At 34.1% G+C, this 20,680-nt stretch overlaps 1 protein-coding gene across 2 annotated transcripts in view; it reads left to right on the top strand.

The window, feature by feature from the left end:
- Positions 1 to 19,624: 19,624 nt before the first annotated feature.
- Positions 19,625 to 20,680, top strand: part of LOC142981231 (neural cell adhesion molecule 1-like) — a 94,920-nt gene continuing 93,864 nt past the window's right edge. Inside the window, exon 1 of one of the 2 annotated variants that reach the window (XM_076126989.1) lies at positions 19,625 to 20,024. The gene's annotated coding sequence lies outside the window, so the exon portion shown is untranslated. The remainder of the gene's footprint in view (positions 20,025 to 20,680) is intronic. The other variant, XM_076126987.1, reaches the window with a different exon arrangement.

Genomic DNA, 20,680 nt, shown 5'->3' on the forward strand with positions numbered 1-20,680 from the left:
GTATCTGTTCCTTCGCATAATGATAAAACTATAAAATCTTAATTTTGCGTTATTGAACACAGAGGCATGGGATGGTGTTTGTATTAGGTATATAAGAAATACTATACAAGCAAGTGTTTATCGATTTTTTCGGCTATCTTACCATTCTGAAAGATTATGTATGTTAGAAAACACAATATTCTAATTAAATACAGATATCTTCTGATCACAATTTGTAAAGAAATAGTTACTTAGACGAATTGCCCGCTGAAAAAGGTCATTTGACTTATATATCAAGACCTTTTAACATTATATAAAATAACATAACTGTATCGTAAGAGCAGAATAACTCTGAAACAACATTCTTAAGTACATAGAGGTAAGTAAGAAAGTAGGGATGCTAACAGTGCATCAAGTTCAGACAGCTTGTTGCACAACTACACCGCGCGGTCCATAATTCATTTCCCTCTCGCATACACTTGCGTGTTAGCAACTTACTACTTTTAATATGCACTTACCATGCTCTGTTTTTGATAGGGTGAAAACTGTGAAGAATTCTTCATAAATTATTCCTGTTCTTAGTTAAAAATACGTACGTTGAAAAGAACATTAAACGTAACGTTCATTAAATTTGGTCGTGTCAATAAAAATCTTACATAAATACAATATAAAACACGCTCTATCGTAAACATATTATCATGTATAATGGATACATGTAGATCGTACCGTATCTCAATAAACCAAACCGGCCGATGTATTCGATACTTTAAATAATGAAGGTTGCTATCGACTTCATTAAATCGGGTAAATGTTCAATCTGTTGTTAGTTTACTTACAAAAAAGAGAACAAAAGAAAAAATACTGTGGAGCTATCTAAGTTCAATCTGAGATTCTGAACCCTTCATTACAATACCGATCAAATAGTCGTGCCTACTTCCCGTCATCTGCATAGTGTCGTTACTTAATTTATACAAATTCACGCAGTTTACAAATAGGTCAGAGGTCAGTTAAGTAGTTCTGTAGACTAATTGAACCCTTACCCAATGCTCAGTTGAAGTATAAGTGACGGTAAGTAAGTTAGGTACTTAGCCACTACGGTCAGCCAGGACGGACACGAGAGTTTGTCGGGTAAACAGTTTCTGACTGATTGGAAGCTTTCATCCGCTGTTTGTCGACTACTTGCCTCCCAGAACGGTATTAATTGAAATTTTGCTCACTTTCAATCAATCCCTTTTGTTGGACTCGACAAAAATCTTTCGCTAACTTTCATAATTTACTGGGATGTTCTTTTTAATACTTTTGTATCATTGATATCGGAAATTAAATTAATTTGTGATTCAAAAATCAGTGATCCGTGTTATTGATTCCATCTATGAAGAAGGGTCGCGTCGGGTGAGTTCACTCGAACACGGACGATTTCGTAATATTCAGCGTCAGCTCTGTGTTCGGTGCTCGCTGGCCGTCAACAAGTTATTATTAATAAGAAGCCAGTTCATTACGGCGCCGTGCTCTCGCTGTCTCCACCCACCATGATTTATAGGGCATTTAACTTTTATGGTAGTGCTAAGTGGCCGGCCGACTTTCATAAGGGAACCGAGGAAACTCATCTTGGCTAATGTAAGCTGAAAAGTTAAACAAATTGTCCTTCCCCACTGTGACCTTATATAACGTGTTTCCTCACTTCAACTGTACAGAAATTCAAGGGAATTTAAAGAATTTCTGTTAAAATAAATTTCTTTTATTTGTATGTAAATTGGAGAATTCATCATATTTATTATCCACACCAATTTACTTTGGTCTTCTTACATAAACATAACTTAGTACGTAGTCGCAAAATAGTGTAATGAGTCAGTATTTCGTCAAGTGTAGTGTGTACGAAGTAATTCAATCAACACAGTAGCGCTATCCTCGTAAGTCAGTGTGCGCACAAAAGTTGGTCCGTGGAGTCTAAAATATCATAAGCAAACGGAACCCCTTAGCGAATCACAAAGCTTTGTAGTTTCTACTTTGACTGCACCAAGAGCTTGCTAAAGGCCGTTATGGTACTTAGCATACTGTCCACTACGGGCTGCGGCCTGGAATGTCCTGTTAGACCGCCACTCGTACGGGGCTTGCAGCTTTGTGTACACACCAATCTTAATATTACAATGTTTCATTAAAAACATTATTGTAAAATAATGTTCTCCGAAATAAAGCCGTTATAATTGTATTAGATAAAAACTTCTGATATAACGAAGGTCGGTCATTGAGTCGGACCGAACCATTTTGACGTTTCTGTACCATAACCATTTCTTTTTTTGCATAATGAAGGCGAAATTACGTCAAATTAATGAAATTGTTTAACGTTATTTTTCCTTTAAGAGTTTTTAAGTGATATTACGCGGTGCGGTCAGAAAGTGAAATTAATTTTATAATCAAGCACACCGTAACGTAGACCTCCTACTTAAACATTTATGAGTCTCTTTTAGAGGCATAATAACGTGGAATTAAATATGAAATTACGTTTAGTAAAGTGGCTATTAGAGATTTGTTTACTTTATGTGTATAACGTGTACGTGTAATATTGGTGTTGAATGAAAGTTGGCTCGTGAGTAGAGATCGCTCACGTGGAAGGCTCCGTCGAGTACGCGTCTAACATTTCAAAAGTCAACACATCTCTGTGCTTTGATGCCGAGCTTTGACGAAACGAGCATTTGCTCGCAATGCCGAGGTGTTATCTTAATCAGAGTGAGAAGACGCTCGACTGCGTGGCTATTGTACAAACTCTTCCACTTGGCAGCCGTGTGTTGGGACACTCAGACGAAGGCAATATTTCTGCCCCTTTCATTAAACTCGGCCTGTTGTGAAGTAGAGGGACGAACGACGTCGTGTCTCTTCAAATAACTGCATTGACATTATGTTTTATACTTAGTTTTTTTCATCGTCTGTCTTAGTCAACTGTTTTTGCTTTGGTTCCACTTACTTTAATAAATAAAAAATGTTGTATTTTCTATTATTTGTTTTTGATTTGGCTTAAAATAATTATATTGTGTGGTTTTATTTCGTTACTTCAGAAACCACAAAATATTATTTTATTATCCTCCAACTCAAGTCTTCCATAGACGGGCCGTTTGTCTTACTATTTTTCTATTTTCTACTCATTCAATAGTGGGCGAAATGTGATATAATCAAAGGAAGTGTGGGAAGACATAAACGACTTACTAATATAATTTTTATTTAGATGAAACGTTTTGTAGAAAAACTAAAAGCCCACTTTCCGCGATAACTAAAATGTTAATTTAATTTTGTAGTAGACTTAGTAGGCTTTTTGGGGATACAATCAACCTACGATCGCTATATCAGTAATTTACACTACCTCAGAGAGGTCATTGACAGGTTATTAAATAAGACGAATAAGAAAGTTATTCATAGAGCAAATCTCAGAAAAATACAAAACAAAATTAATAGAAGCGTATAAATATTTACATAGCTAGTTCATTACACATCTGCGCTTTAATTACGAAGTTGCGTCCGAAGTGTTGTCGTCGTGACAATCAGCTTTGTATCAAATATTTGTGTAACAAAACTAAAGCTGGAGGAACAAACAGTGTACGTAGCGACGAGTTGAAAAGGTAAATGAGATGCGCCGGGACGAACACATTGTTTAAATTCATACAACTCTTCATCTACGCGCTAAAGTTCACTTTTCATTTCAGCGCGAGTGTTGTTTAGGCTCAGTTCATAGTATCAAGATGGATTTTAATCACAAATGTTTGCTGTACTGTTTAAATCTTAGAGTTTGTTGTTTTCATTGTAATTTCGCTGAAAGTTAACGGATAGTTGAGGAAAGTATGGAGTCATGGGCTGCTGAGAGCATTGTTTGTGATTATAGGAATGGTCCTATTCGAATAGCATTAGATTAACGTTACGCATTTTTGGTCACTTCGATTTATTGCTGTCGGCGCTTGTATTTCTGGGTTGTCCTCGTACTTACTATGTGTAGGTATATTGTCATATTCAAACTGTTCTTTTAATGAATTAGCAGCTAAAAATCTATTATCTGAATATTATGATTATGTGTGAAAATAATATTTAATACACCTTCTAACAGTAGCATGTTACATAACTATGTACATACTTCGACGTTCCTAATTGTCTAGTTTCGTATTGTATTCAAACTAATTGCCAGATATTAATAAGTAGATCCTTAATCAAGTTCACAATTATAATTCAACAGTTCCAAGTTGAGTTCAGTTTAGACTTCTTGTATTAATACAATAAATTCTTTGAAACTGATTAATTCTCGAGCATAGTTCGTCTGAAGATAAGGGTTGCTTCGATAAGTCTTAGTTCTGAACTTAAGCCCGTATCGAAGTTAGCAAGAGACCTTAGATAACGCCCACGCATTCTATAAAGCTGTTATCACCATCATTCATAGTTCTACCTACTTAATTGTTAAGTAGATACTTAGTGCAGTTATCTGGGTATCTATATAATAAGTGACATTTAAATCAGATGGTGACCAATTTAATGAAAGTTTCATGCATCTTTCCAATTACCTACCGGGTGTCAGCTTGATTATCAATAAATATAATTATATTATTATGATAGCATTATTTTTGAAAATACGTTGTAGTTTAGAAACATGGTTGCAAATGTTCATCATCCAGTTTTTAATACACAGCTAAGCAAATTTTTGTACTCCTCCAGTCTCAAAAACAAAAAACTACTTAAGAGTAATTATTCAAACATTCAATTAAACAAACAGGTACATAGTAAGTTGAACGCTCAACTCTAGTTAGAAGCACTTGGACAAATTAATGGTAGTTTGAAGCGTTTTTGTCGCGATGTGAACTGGGTGCTAGGTCTCACACTCGCTGGGAATGACCCGACATTCGCTTTCCCTACTACATTGTCCATTCGCACCTTCCCGGATTGTTTTTGCGCGGATGTAACGCGTCTCGCAAAACTGTTTGGATTGTTGTAAGCGCCTCTTTGTTCAGTGGTTTGTTTTTATGTGAATATTATTATGTTTTTATTCGAGTTAATGTCACTGACTGTTGTTTATGTTTGTTAGTTTGGATTTAATTAACATTGTAATTTTGTAGCATAAGTTTTGCTATAGCTTTAGTTTGCTTATAGATCTTGGAGTGTTGTATGTGTAATTATGCAGTTCCTATAACTTTATTAGCAAGGAGACGAAATTATAAATGCAATAATTATTATTAATGAATCCCGTTTTCTTCCACACTGACAGAAAAAATCAGATACTACTACTTAAGATATCAATACTTTTTGAAGGTTAAATATTTTTGTTTCTTATCTGTCTGTTATTATCTTGAACAAGCACCTGGTTAAGCAGAATTTATATAAAATCATTATCAGCACCGGCAGCGTGGATTACAAAGCGTTTTAATTTGTTCAAGTAATTTCTTTTCGTGTCATAAAATTTTGCAGTCGAGCCGAGACACCAACAAAAGAATGAATAATGACTTTATAAAACAAAGTTGAAATTTTGGTAAAACTTCCGCGGCGCAACTACAGGCCACTGTTATCTTGTGATTTGTGTTTTTGCTTTCCGTTGCCTTATTGCCGGCTGCCTACTTGCCACTGGATTATTAGCTTCATTTTATCATAACAGCTCATTTAAATAAACAGTTATCTTTGTCAGTTTTCAGAGCTTTCGAAGATAAATTTTAATTGAGAAATGGTAAAAATATAAATAGCGGCAACAATAATATTAAAAAGTTTAAAACGTATAGGTGTTATGCTAAACTTGAGGCCATAATCTATGAGTAAAGTATTAAAAATATCCGAAAGGCAAAAGTGACGCTCAATTGTGAACACACACACACTAGAACTATTCACACAGAATGTTTAACAATCTTATTCTAGGTCTTAGGTTGTCGAAGCGTAGTGATTGATTTAGATAGTGATATGTGCGGGCGCTTCGTTCGTCGGATTGCACACTGTTCCAAATTTAGCTAACCCGCATTAGTCTGGTGTGGGATGATGAAAAACCTTTGTACGTATGTATGCTAGCGTAAAGAAAAATAACGTTCTTTGGGAATTCTCAAATCATCAAGCCTTTTATGTTTAGAGGTACAGACAGAGCCATGTTTTAACATTGACCAGTCCCATTTATAAGGAAAACTCCGGGATACTGAGAAATATTCTAGCTTTATTTAAAAGAGACGAATAGCTTCAAGGAATTTCCGTAGGTTTCTCATATTGATTTTTCAAAAAAAATACGGTTATCAGTTAATCCATAAAACAAAATAAGAGAAAAATTACTATAACTTGACTTATTTAAATAATAACAGATCAAAAGTCAGTGCAAGTGAGAAAAAGTTTCTCATATAGTTATTTCTTAAATGAAGCTTCAATGGATCATTGAAAGTGCTACAGGCAAAAGGCCATCATGTTTTGATAAAATGTGTACTTAGAATCCTAAAAGCAACAAAGCTATGACTAATGAAGGCAGTTTTACAAGAAGGGTTACTTCAAAAAGCCTTATTATACTTTTAGAAGATTCAAAACAGAGGAATTTTAAGTCGACACTTAATTTATCAAATCTCTGTAAGGCCAAGGACAGTTGGCGAGAGATTATGAATAAAATATTTTTCATTCAATCAAACAAAAATATTCTTAAAATGGTAATTGGTGCTATCAAACATTATTTATCTTAATTTTCTGGACATTTTGGCCATGTTGCACTAAACAAAACATTAAAACTTCATAATATTCATAATTCTTAGTCGCGTTAATTCACAGGTAATACTATATTACAGCCACGAAATGCGAATATGTATAAATTAAAGATATCTGAAACTTTTTAGAAAAAGCTGTATTCATGGTAAAATGTTTGTTGTCATTTAACGACTAATAAGTAGGTACCTATTCTTAAATATAGCTCAAACTAGTCGATTTCTAAATGGAACAATGGTATAATATTGTCCATCAACGGTAATATTTTATATCCTTTATACCATTCTTGAAACTTCACAAATTAACTCAATGTACGGGTTATTTATTCTAAAAAGCAAACTAAAAGCGATATATAGCGTATATAATATAACTATATTATAGCTGTTTATAGTCTTATTTTACCAATTTCTTTTTGAGGATAATCCCTTATCCCTGAATCGTAAAGAGATTCGTGGGGAATAGGAAGGGTATCATTGAAATTTTGGATCAAAGTAGACACGTCTTCGTTTGTTTTGTACGAACCCCATGCATTGAAAATAATAAGGAAAGTGGAAATTTAATATGAGTGCAAAACACTCCATAAATGCATAATCTATATACAAAAATAAATAATTAGATTCCACACTAATTCAGTTCGAGTTAAACCGAAATGATATTTTTTAAAACACTTTTTACTTGACTAACTCTATTATAAGAAAATAAAATAATGTTCAAGAAATAATCAATTTATAGAACGTCTGATGAATAAATTGCAAAATGTAATTATTGGCATTCACGAGTTATTTTCAAAAAATCTTTCAAACACTTAATTTAATTTGTAGCATGGATTTTTTGCATAAAAACGCAGTACATATTCAATAAAGCAAGAAATGGTTGAGGATTTTGTTCAAAGTAATATTAAATTGCAATAAAATTAACGTGTTCATATAAACGCAAACAATAGCATGTGCTGTTTACGAACAATAATAAACATAATAAATTCATATAATTGAATTATCATGATTTTGAATTTTAATTTATTTATTAACATTTGTTCAAACAATCAATAAGTCGGTTTTAAAAACTAAAGTTCATATAATACTAATTACGTATTGTACAAATATGTTTAATTAAATTGCAAGCCTATTAAACATTTTACAAAACTAATTATTATAGGTATATATTCTAATAACCCAATAAAAGTTATATAATTAATATAAAACATATTTAATTAAATCATAATGGCAGGTACACTTGCAAAACAAACTGTGAACTTTTAACGTTTTTATTGCACAAGATTATAACAGTGGTTAATTTATTCACGAAATTTGTCTCATCGTGAAAAATTTGCCGTCACAATCGCTAACAAAAGAATGAGTAATAGCTTTATAAAACAAAGTTACACGAACGCAGAGAAACTTTAAAAGCTTTCAAGGGTGTGAATTATTATCTTAGAAAGTTTCTTTTTGCGATTAGTCGAGTTAGAACATTATTTTTTACTGTTTTACGACGGCTAATTAGTATTGAAGTTTGTTTATAAATATTGAGATACCAGTACTATCTCATCTTTTATTTATATCACATCTATTATGCTCTAGATATTGCCTAGTACTTAATCTCCATAGTATTAGTAAAAGAACTTCCAATATCTGTTATATTCTTTAGCTACAAGCGGTTGGTATTTCGTTTTAAGGAAATACTTTCGTGGTATTATACTAAGTGAGTTGCTATTAGTATAAAACATTAATTATATGAAAGCTTTATCACAATACGGAAGTTGTATCGATGAACAAGCGTTTTTGTGCTCGGCTCTCAAGGTTAGATTCAGCAGATATTTTGTTTACAAATACAATTTTGTATTTTCTGTAAATATCAAAGGCCCGAGTGTGCGAGTGAAAATAGCAAGTCACTATTTACAGAAATGTGAAAAAATTGTGGTTCTAACTTTGGGGATAAGCCTGTGTCAATTACGTATTGAGAAGGGTCTCTCTTGGTTACGACAAATTGAATGGCCTAAGACGCACCAGCCGTTCAACTGACTGGCATTTTTTACTCTAAGGGCCTGGATTATCTGTTTGTATGATACTATATTTTCTAATATGCGAGATGTGCCAGACTTATTTTTTATTACTTTTATTGATAGAGACCAATTTCGTTAGATTAGGCCTTTCAACCGCGGTCGTAAGCACTAGACTAGATATTAATCAACATAAAAGTATTTCGTCTTGAAATATCGTAACTGAAGTTCTTATTAGTTGTGAAATTAACTGAAACGTGATGTGAATTGTGACCTTTGGATGAATAGTGAAGGGTAAGTGGGCTGATTTCAAAGCTAACGAAAGATTTCATGTGATTATTGTGTAACGAGGCCTGAAATACAACAAGATTTATAAATATAAGACTTGTGGAAATAACGTTGGTCTTGTGAATAGATATATAATATGTATAGAGTGAATAAATGTACGCAGACAGAGTGAGTGAATAAGTTAACGGATTACCGCGTACGATGAGCAACGAAATAAAAATATGATATTGTTCGTAACAAGATATCTACACGCGTAAATGTCAGATGTTCAATCAATGAAATTAGTTACCTTCTATTAGAATTTATTGTTTTGTCTATAAGATGGGCCGGTTGTATTTTATGTCTAATTGATTTCGTATATAATAAGTTATCTTTTAAGAACTATTTATACTTTATATTGGTGTATTACTCAGTCCAAATATGAACACACTGTAAATTAAATCGTCGCGTTGTTTTAATATTATAACAGAACCATTGTTAAAAAGAATTCCTAATCTTTATTTTACATTGAAACCTTGCAACAAACACAAGTTTTAACAAAAGCAAAGAGTCAGGTGAAGAAACCATCGGCGAGCGTTGCAACTTGCTAACTTCTTTTTATAGAAGAACGCCTTGGAACAAAACAGCGACTTAATAATGACATTTACGGTCTTTCATGACTTTTTGCCGAGACCAAGACGAACATTGTCTTAGTAAATACCGCAATAGCAAACTGTGACGTCATTCCTCCCATTTTGTTTGAAAATACATCAAAGATTCTGCTACCGGCTTATTATAATCCGATCCTGTTTCCAGCTTAAAGGTTTTATAGACAGATAAGATGTTTAGATAAATATTTTATTAATTCGTGTTTTGATTTCAGGACAACAGACAGGTACTCTTATATTGTAAATTTGGATGAGTAGATTAGACTAATGATTATAACGCGGGTGCGTTTGGTTCCATAATATTTTACTACAGTAGGTTTTTTGCAAGGTTTTGCATGACTTCATTGTTACCGAGAATCGATTTGATGTGGAGAAATCGATAATCGATGAAAATTTTGGCAATTATTATCGTAATAACTATTGTTGAGTCGCTTCAATGACCATCTGATGTAATAAACACACGATCGAGAGTTAATTATAAAGCGCGGTTTACAAAACCTACCAATTAATAAAAAAAAGACGGTACATACAATTGGCCAGTGATAACAGGACATGATGAAAAATAAGTAAGTCCATAGTACATTGTGTTTAAAATCTGTGTGAGTTGTGGGAAGCGCGGAGAGGGCGCGACAGTAAATTAACCCGCAAACGCTGGCTGAAACTTTATCTCGTTTCCAAGCGAGTAGCGGTGCACAACCCTTCGGCTGCTTCGATTAGCTCTCATTGTACAGTGGTACGAGCCTGTGCTCCTTGTGTTGATGTTAAACACTGATAATAACATGCTTAGCTGGCATTGATTAGAAGTTGAGTAGAAGATTATTTTGTTAAGGTTATTGAGAGTTTGGTCAAGTTTTTAAATAGTGTAGATTTCTATCTAAGTTTCACTGTGAAGCCTATAATGAAATACAGCTTCCTCAACCATTAAGTACTATTTTTTAAGAAAAATGGCGTGATTTTATGTATGTATGTGATGATGATGCTCTCCGACCGATTTCGGTCATGGCGATCACTTCGACTCCTAAACTATCTGTGTGTATGTACCTATATATGTATGTTTGTATGTGTGTGTATGTATGTATGCGTATACTATGTCTGTATATAATATATGTATTTATTAGAAGGACATTCATGCTAACGCTCGTTAACGATACGTAGAGATCATAAACACCTAACACGTGGAACATATGAAACTCCACGTGTAACAATCCCTTTACAATGTCAACAATTTTCAATTAATTTGTATAAAGCTACTAATGTGATTATTAAGATCCATAATTTTCATCATAGTATTATAAAGATTGGGGATTAAATCAGATATTTTTATTATCCTCTATATTATCGAATGATCGCTAAAATATTTGAGAAGAAAATAAAAAGAAATATGATTTTACAGGTGAAGGAAAAGATGTTATGGTATTTTATTTATAAGGTTCTTGTTTGTGAAAAGAAATCCGTATAAAGCAAAGCTCTAATAAATAGTATGCGGTCAATATTTAAATTTGTTTGTCTATGTTAAACCCGTTAACCCTTAGTTGCGGGGCAACGTGGCCGCCGCCCTAAGCCCAACAGAATCGCCGTCTAACAACGGAATGACTAATAACAGGATTAAATATCTTAAAACCTTTTTACTTAGTTTAATTTGGACTTTTTGGAGATTAACCTAATTACGTCGGGTTGTTGTTACGTGCAAGTGGTGAATACCATTCTAATAATTCAGTGTTAAGGAGGTTGTTTTCATTATGTGGGGGAAAGTTTCCCGCTTGCTTTTGGCTATAGCTTATGTTTAAGTATTGTTAATTGTTAGCCCACTTTCTGAGATTTTTGTACAGAATTTTAGTAATGTTAAAAAGCGTAAGATAAAGCACAGTATAAAGCGGCACTCATTTTTATTAACGCCATAGCCATGATTAAAATCGTTTCCGAGAAATAATCTAGTTTTCTGCATATTTCTCTGAAGAATTGAGTACAAGATAAAATTCTTCTCGACATCTCCGTTCAAATTTACAAAAGGAGCAAATAAGATTAAAAAAAGCAATTTAAAAGACATAGTATTGAAGTGATCAAATAATTCAATTATCAGAAATAACAATATCGTTGGGAGCTCGATATCATAAGCCCATTATTTTGTGAAATGAGAATCAACAATGTCGCGGGAGTGAGATGGCCGACTTCAACCAACAACGCGAAAATAATGACGGAGACCTCTGAATTGGACAATGTTGGGTTCCGAAGATATTTTTCAAACATTTAAGTAGTAATATTAATAAACTGTAGAAATATGTTTTGTTTTCAATAAGTGTAGGAGTACGTTATGTTTTCGACCTTGATGTGAGTCATATGATCAGCATGTTATGTTTAAAAATTCTCATCTCGGCTAGTTAAATATAGCGTGTCGTTTGTTTCACATACTTTTAATTATACCCAAAAATATAGTAAACGAATAACACGGAATTAAAATAATATTTTAAAATAGTTATTCGGAGGTGTTGATGCTTAACTGCACCGTATTTAATAATACATTGTTGGTACATACCTGGGTACCTCACCCACAGCTACAGGCAGTAAGTGAAGGCACCCATTGTATTTTACATTACAAACACGAGTCGGGCCTGGTGGTATCAGTGCTTATCCGAGCGCACATCTCGGGAAGTATTTTATGTAAGCCAAATGAGCATTTTTCCGCTTAGCTGCCGGTGAGAAAGCCTTCCTACCATTATGTTACCTCATATTAATTTATTATCATTTTAGATTAGCTCTTTATTGTTGCACAAAACAACGTGAGCTTCAAATCTATCCAATATACTGCTGCTTTGTTGTAACACAAATAACCGAAGATATACGAGATATTGTTGGAAATATTTTTTGTAAGACCACTTTTATGTGTATTCGTAGTGATAACAAATAGCGAGCCATTATCAACGTTCTCATTCTTCTGATGTTGGTACAGTTGTTCGTTCGCGAGTTAATGATCGGTTCCCGCCTTAAGTATTCGGTGAATATCCATTTTATTTTTATCACAATTGTTAGGGCGCCTCGCAGGCCGCTGGAATGTCTAAAAACCGCCGTTGATCCTGGCAATTATTTGTGAAGACACGATTACACACGCGAGTAAAAACCTCGACGTTGGAGTAATATATGTGTTATAACATTTAGTGGAGAATTTGAAACGTTTAGTATATTATGAAAGCGGTGTTATTTTGGCATCGTTTTGCTACAAATTTAGGCGAGTATTTTGCGGCATGAAATTTTAGTTGATCGATAACGGAAGCAGGGGAGATTAGCTCCGGCACGAATTCCTCATGAACGCCAGGGCATCGATAAGAGGGCAGAGCGGGCCATCACTACATTTGCGCAGCTATTTGTTTTAATAAACACGTCCAAGTTAGGTCAGCCCGTGCGCTAAGCCTAAGTAGGATTTAGGTCACTTTACGCTAGTTAATATTATTTAAAGAAATACATGCTATATTTAAATTGCAAATTCAGTTTTATACATGTGTTCCTTTGTTTACTAAGTACCTGTGGTGTATGCTAATAATTACTTTCTAGTTTATTATACTTACATTATAAAAAAATCCTGCGTATAAACACTGCGTACGAATACGTTCTACAATTCTACCTTAACTATACAAAAAAACTAGCTGACCCGACAAACGTTGTTTTGCCATATAAATTTAAAAAAAAAGTCACTTAGGGGTACGAAAAATAGATGTTGGCCGATTCTCAGACCTGCTTAATATGCTCTCAAAGAAGTTTCGGAGGAGTATGGCAACGAAAACTGTGACGCGAGAATTTTATATATTAGATAAAGCTTTGAATCTGTTAGGTGCAAACGTATACAATTTTACCAACAAACCCGTTGAAGTTACTAGTAGCCAAAAACAGTGTTAACTTATGAATATTTTGTGTTAAACGTTATCCACATTCACACGAAGTGCATCCTACTACCGTACAAAGTACTACACGTCGTAAAAGTAACACATTACTAGCGCTACTCTTATTTGTTTTTGAATAATTATAAGCTCTACGGCAGCTCGTAGAGGTTACGTAGCAGGCTACGGCGTAGATAGCCTACGTGCTACGGCTCATTGGTAGGTTACCATAAGATTTTTTCGTAGGCTCTTTAGTAAAGAAGACTTTCTTATTTATAACGTTTAACATGTTCATTACTTAGAAAATTCCATCTCAGAAAAAACAAATTTAGTTCTTAAGTTACTTAATGATATGTGTTGTTAATATAATTATTTGTTTTTACATTGAACTAGTTTCAAAAGCCAATATTACAATGTTAATTCGAAAGTCAAGTCGTAAGGGTGAGTGTACAATGTTTTTTACTCCACTTTTATTCGAAGCCAAAATAATTTGGTTCTACAGAAAAAGCTAATTACGCTTTTACTAGAGGTTTGTACTCTAGACTGTTTAACTGTTAATGCTAGCTTTAAATTAGGGCTAATGTTACGAGTAAAGATCTAGTTTCGTCTAACTAGTGCCCTAATAAAGGTGTTTGTTATGTATTTAAGTACATATGTAGGTTATAGGGACGTTGCTTTATTTAGTCGAAGTTTTAATGACAATTTTTAACGATTTTTTATTCAAAATTAGAATAAATATTTTCTATTCTATAAATATGTTTATTTAACAAAGCTGTTTACACCAAATCAATCGCAAATAGCAAACACACTGGCCGCAAATAAAAATATTTTTTATTAGTCCGGTCAAATTAGACCAAAAAATCAGTAAACCCACGACAAATTCAGGGGAAGCTCGCAATTTTTTGCATCGTTATATCTCAGAAGCGGCGGCTTTTAGGGAAAAAATTATTGATACCTTTTTTATAGGAAATTCCCTGATCTACAAATTATGTCTGGGGTAATTTTGCGATAAAACTTACCGTTTTCAAGAAAATCGCGAAAAACTCATTTTTTGGACCTTATTACCCCGCTAAAATTTTTTCCTTACATGGGATCGGTTGGGACTTTTAAGACAATGTTTATAATTATAATTTAAACAATTTTAAGAATTTTCAGCTTCCCCCGAATTTGTCGTGGGTCAAATGTCTAAATTGACCGGATTATATTGCGAATTATTTGTCAGGCAGATAAACTTTTTGGTAAAAAAATATAGTTCCATTTTCATTAATTGATAAAGCATTAGAAAAAGGTTTTCAAAATTCGTAAATGTGATTGTTTGCTTGCATCAATGAACAGTGAACAGAGAGCGTTCTCTTCTAACGTTATGTTATCTCATTTATTCGCTTCAGCGGACTCTAAAATGTAATAATTCACTTCTCATGGGTCTCTGCGAGCGTGGGATTTTCTCCCATTACTTGTATGTAGCTGTTTCAATTGTGATTATGGGACTTTTGGAGTAAAAGCATTTTTATGGTGAATTGTTTTATAATGATGGCGTTTTGGATGGTTATAATACAGAAATAGCTTCTAGGTCGTTGCTTAGTTGGTATTTTAGTAAGGGCTGTGTTTTGGTCCTAATATTCCACTATTTAGGTTGACATGGAAATAGTGTTTATGGCTCATATGACAAGCTCATAAGCGGCGGTTATCAATTTTTCATATAAGACCGTCAATGCTGACTAAGATAACAGATAAATTTACTAATTAGGGACAAAAATAGCAACAATGTGTACTCAAAAACAGTCACAACATTCTTCGAATTTCTTTGACAATCACGATTTGGACAATCGAAGGACGTTCACCATAAAGCTACAAGCGTCTTTATAATAATATTTTAATCATAAACTCTCTCGACAACAAAGTCTCAAGTCTAAATATTATCATTTTACATGCTCTGTTCCCACGGCGGCAAAAAACGACAATTGATTGTTCGATATCGCGTCCATTAGGCCCGTGGGACGAATTCATCAATTTTGTTGAAAACGAATGAGAAAAATAGCCTGTTATACAAAATATTCATGTTTTTTATAAAGGTATCAAATGCACTGTGTTGATTTAGGTTTGAAGTGTGAAGATTTCTATATACAGAAAAGTGTTTTCTAAACTTGGTAAAATGCTGTTGAACAAATAAAATAATATAATAAGCGCTGAATAAGGATGTGTTGCCCTAAGTACCAGCCAGAGAGATCCCTATGCTATCCATATAGTGTCATTTTGATTCCCAATGGAAACAAACATAGATACTCCTGCAACATAATATTATTATTATATTCAAGTAAAATATTATTTGTTATCCTGTACAGCTCTTTAACAAAAAAAGGGTTAAATATTTTAACTACTACCGAAGTGATTGTAACAATTCCAGAATATATTTTAATACATATATGAGAAATTGCTGATCGGAATACGATACAATAAAAACATCTATTCCTGTCACCATTACGTCGTAAATACGCCTTTCCTAGAGTGAGAGGGGCAATTATCTATTTCATCTAGTTAATGGTCTAGAAAATGTGAATGTAACAAAGACAAACTGACGGCCCTAAGGCATTTGACTCACTAATTTACTCCACAGTTAGAGCAGTCACAAGGAAAGAATTTATCTTTTCCAGTTACTCTGAGCTGCATGTTTATGTCGCTTGCTTTATTTGAACACTACCTTTTACCTACTAGTAGTCTTTGTTATCTATAACCTGAACTTAAGGTGGAAGTTATCTTAAATTAAGGAAGAGACACATTATTCTATTGTTTTGACATTGAAAAATAACACTGTTTTTTGAAGTTTAAACCATTTAAGCGGTGAAAACCAAATCTAAAGTTTCTCATTAATGTTTGGAATGTAGGGTTTGGAATATTAGAATATAAGAATTTCCAAAGGACATGGTGTTGATTCTAATGAGACATTTGAATGCTAATACAGTGAGTATTTATGTATGTGTGTGTAAACTTATAAAACGAAACCCTATTGCAAACAGTTGGTGCTTGTTTATTTTGCTAATTTACAATTGAAATAGAAATAAAAAGCGCTGAAAACATACTTATTTAGCGAAAAGTACCGCGTGTTATTTGTGATGGTCCTGTTATCCGATTCCGAACACCCTAACACAGTTTAAAGTAAAAAACCCCTTGCAGTAGCATTATATATCAGTAATATATCACTCGGTTTAACGGAGTTCCACGAATTAAAACTCACACTGTATACCTCCAGGGGTAGATTTATATCACCAGAGCGTAAAGCCATTAGGCTGTATACTATATAGCCGTTTCTAAAAAAAGAGAATCGCAAGCTTCCTACACTAATCTTCAATGATATCGATTTATCCTAATCTCTTATCGCCGTTCCCTCAAAGCTTAGTAAGTTGTACAGCGGAAAGTTTCCATTTAAGTGTTGTTTTACACAATAATCTATTCTCCCAGGATATACTCCAGGCAATAAAATTATTGTTATTGTGTAACAACTTGCTTTAAACACTTTAATCTCGCTCTCTCCTCGGTCTGATTACCTAAAGTAATGATTAAAATGCGAAACTGAGAACGTTTCAGGTAAAACACGAACAAATAAACAATGTAAATTATTTATAAAGTTAACTCAAGGATAAGTCTTTAATGCAAACGTTTTAAGTTCGTAAATTCGTGAGAGTCCAGTCTTATTATTGCTCGTAAAAAATAGAGGAATTCAACTCATCGTCACAAAAGTGTCCGTCATTGTATATTTCGTAATTTTCCAACTCATTTTATAAAGGTCGTCTTCCGAGCGTGAAATGTTCTTTCATTTTAAATTAGTTTAGCTGCTCCAAAAAACGCCCGCCGAGCTCCATAATCTCATAATACTACGTAATCATTCCAATTCTGCTGTTTACTTCTAACAAATAAATATAATAATTTGTGAGTTTCAGAAATAGAGTGTATTAGTTACTTTGTTTTAGCAAATTGTGAGGCTACTCGCGTTACGTGCTGCTAATAAATTTATTTGCTGCAATTTTAAAAGAGTGAGCCGTATTCGGACTTTTTGTTATTACTTATAACGTTTACATGTGGCATTAAGAAGTATATAAATTGAGTTCACTCATTGATTTCATTAAATCTTGTTGATTAGTGCGATAGTAATATTAATTGTTGATATTCATGCTATTGCGCACACGGCTCTACATCTAGATCATGTAGACGAATTGCCTACTGGTTAATGAACTGGGAAAGGCTTTCAACATCGCCAATGCGGATAACATATGTGATGCCAATGTAAAATATATTTATGAACAAATGCCACCGAAATAGCTAATGATATCGATTCTCATTACTGAGGCATGATACCCAGTGTTTAGCGCAGAATTGCATATATTTATAATCCGGCAAATGTGAGCAAATATATCCATAATACTGATGAAATTCCCCAATACATGTGTATTAGATTGCAAATGTACAAAGTTAATAATATTGACTATGTTTTGGTATAACATTTATGAGGCGTGATGATTTTTAAAGGACTTTTCTTCAAGAAATTTTCGTTTGCAGCCCGATTGTCTAATACTATCGAGAAATGTTGTATGAAAATCATATCAGTGCCTCTAGCGCCCGTCGTAGTAACTATTTTTACAGTACATTTTAAATGTCAAACTCTTGATACTCGATAGATCCGAGGCGTTTATCTGATTTTTATAAAAAAAATTGTCGATAGCTTGTTGATAGTCGTTAGTAATAGAGATTCGCACTACTGAAGGACATTATACTCTCTCACCACTACGCTTCTATTCTACGGCTTTTAAAGAACACTATCGATCTGTTCTCAGTAGTTAGTTAATCAGAATATATCTCTAGATAAGAAGAGGTGCTTAATCAGGTACTGAGAGCGCGATGTATCCACGTTGCGCCGATAATTCACGTCGTGACGCCCCCCCCACCTCACTTTAATGTCCCCACGGTATTCTACAAGGTTTTTTTTTTACATTTTACTTTAAGGCCTGAGAAAGTGGCGAGTGCGCTGATCTTGCGATAGATTTTGTTGAGAAATGTTCTTGCTATTTTGTTTGAGACGTTTAAAGAAGACGTAGTACGTACTTTAGAATATATTATATATGTATATTGAATAAATGTGTCGATGACGTTTGCTTCTGATAACATTATTATTTAAAAACATTAATTGTGTATTTTTAGACGTGAATTAATTAATATCTTGTTTAAATACTGTGGTTATTCTTATTTTATTGACAACAATAACTTTATGACGAAGGTGGGTAGAAGCATGGATCTTTTATTACCAATTTCGTCATTCCACTTCATAGGGTGGTTATTTATATCTCGAAGCTTGGTACTTGGTAGGTCGTACTCAATAAAATATACCACGATCGTGCACTAACTTCTATTAATGAAATCGTTGTAGGCGTTAATTCCTTTAACAGAAAATTTAATTTCAGGCCTTGACCAGTTGAGCAGAAAAATAAACATGGAGCTACGAAATAAAATGTTATTAATTGACGAAACAAGTTGAAAACACTCGCAAACGTAACGCTAAATTACGATTTAGTCGTCAAAGCGTTTTGACAAGGCTTTAACGAGAAGTTTTGTACGGTCAATGCGCTAATTTGGATCCAGTAATTAATATGTACCTACGTAGCGAGCAGTTGAAACTGGTACGTGCAACTCAGAAACAAGGGGTGAAATGGATGCGGTAATCTTTGTGAACTAACAATTAGAGCTCCTGTAATTTGATGACTATCCGTGTAATGAAATATTTGTCTGTCATCAAGCATCAGTATTTAGTAATGATTAGTTAGATACTTTAACCTTTTCGCCAATAATCATGCAGAAGTAACTTAAAACGGCACGTGTAGATGCATTGTTAGAAAATGTTTCAGTATGATAGTTTTAGCACAGATAAAAGGCTGACATACTGTTACATAAAATGGTGCACCTGCGCGGAGTACGCAGCACCATCGTTGCACGTAATTTAAATTGTACATCCTTAAACAAACGCAGCAGAGTTGACACAAATGTTCGGACCGACAACGTGATTTGTCGCTCGGCGCGGGCAAAAAAGCATTTGGAAACTCATCCATTCAATCAGAGTTTCATGTCGAGAGAGCTTACCTGTCGGGTGCGGGCGAGGGCGGCCGAGGCGCTCCGAGCTCCTGACTGAAGGTGGGCAGAGCGCGGCGTCGCGGACGCCAAGCCGCCAGTCGACCGCGCGACGCGCGTCCCTATACACGTGCCCACCCTGCGCCAAACGCATGCCAACCTTCACGTAACAAACATAACCAAACTTTGACGAAACCCCCCGACGTGCTTAACGACTTTCCTTTCCGTGCTTGTGTATAGACTGAAGTGAAAAAAGCCCGTAATGCGGACATTACTCCCCGACAGGACTCTTGGTCGAAACCTATTAGTACGATGTATAATGAACATGACCAGTGAGGGTCGTTGTTATCGCAACTTTGTGGGTCTAATTCCAAACTGTCACTAGTTTTGATTGTATTGAGACTGAATAAACAATGAGCCATGTTGACAGTTGTCAGCTGTTCAGCGGTAGGTATTATTTGTATACTATTTTATTTAAAAAGTCAATGAATGTGTGCTCTGATTACATACTATTTGGTTTGGTTCATAAATATCAAATGATGCTAAAACGTTTGTGATAAATCAGTGATGTGTTAAAATATGCATGCAATTTTCTGTGGTTAGTTTAATGAACGGTAAATATTAGTAATGTCGCATTATATCTGGCGAGCCACGCTTCATTTAGTAAATATCAGACAGCAGCTTGCCAATCAAAATGTTTCGGATATCGGAATTTCCTCGTAGCCTTCTGAGAAGTGTGTGATGCATTAATTAATATTAGCAAAATGTTTGTATACTATAGTTATTAGTAGTGTGTGGGTGCTTTTACATGTAGTTCTAGCTAGCCGACACCTTATGAAGATTATTATCATAGAAGACGGAATATGTGAACGTAGTGATTTGCCGCCCACAACATAATTGCGGCGTGCTTACGTATTTAAACTGATAACTACATAAATAGTCACTTTAGTATACAGTTTTCACAAATACCTCTATTTACCTGTGTCTCGATCTGTAAAAAAACAGATTTTTATGGTCAACATTGTACAAGTACAGTTTTGATTTAACCGGTGCCACAATCAAGTGTCACTTGTAACTAACGTATCAAATGAAAATACTTCTAT

The sequence above is a fragment of the Anticarsia gemmatalis genome, chromosome 19, assembly GCF_050436995.1.
Source record: "Anticarsia gemmatalis isolate Benzon Research Colony breed Stoneville strain chromosome 19, ilAntGemm2 primary, whole genome shotgun sequence".
Classification (NCBI taxonomy): domain Eukaryota; kingdom Metazoa; phylum Arthropoda; class Insecta; order Lepidoptera; family Erebidae; genus Anticarsia; species Anticarsia gemmatalis.